The sequence below is a fragment of the Austrofundulus limnaeus genome, unplaced genomic scaffold (assembly GCF_001266775.1).
Source record: "Austrofundulus limnaeus strain Quisiro unplaced genomic scaffold, Austrofundulus_limnaeus-1.0 Scaffold675, whole genome shotgun sequence".
Lineage (NCBI taxonomy): Eukaryota > Metazoa > Chordata > Actinopteri > Cyprinodontiformes > Rivulidae > Austrofundulus > Austrofundulus limnaeus.
In genome coordinates this window covers 206,147-206,730 of record NW_013953077.1, presented here as the reverse complement: position 1 = coordinate 206,730, position 584 = coordinate 206,147, and positions in this window count along the sequence as shown.

The following is a 584-nucleotide window of genomic DNA, read 5'->3' as shown; positions in this document are numbered from 1 at the left end:
ATCGGACTGGTGCGGCCCGGGTTGGGACTTGGCTGTCTGCTCTTCTCCACCCCAGACTGAAGGGGCCTACCTCCTGGGTTCGGGCGTGAGCTGCCCTCTGCTGGTGGTAGGTGCATATCCTGGGCCTGGGGGGTATAATGTATGTTTGGGGAGTGTGAGTGGATTCTGGCGTCCATCTTGTGTGTCTTTCAATGAGTGGGTGAGAGGATGAGGGTGGGACTGTGTGAGTGTGTTTATGTATGCTTGTATTTATGTCAGGCTGGGAATTGGGCGGCCCCTTCTTCGGGATCATTTGAGGGCCCACTACTCCCCTGCTCTGTCCTCTGGTGGGTTGTGCCTTTGCCCGCCGGCACACTGGTGGCTCTCATTGTCCGGGGCTGGGTGCTTGGGCGTGTGCCGGCTCAGCCCGGTGGCTGCCCGGTGGGGCTGGGTTCCCCCTGGTCCTATCGGGCCTTGGCCTGGGGGGGGGGTGTGGCCTGGGGGCCCGGGCCTCTGTATCCATGCCTGGATCCACTCAGGTGCGGTGGGTACCAGCGGGGCCTGTGAGTTCATCACTGCTGGCCCCAGGGGTTGCTGTATGTGGT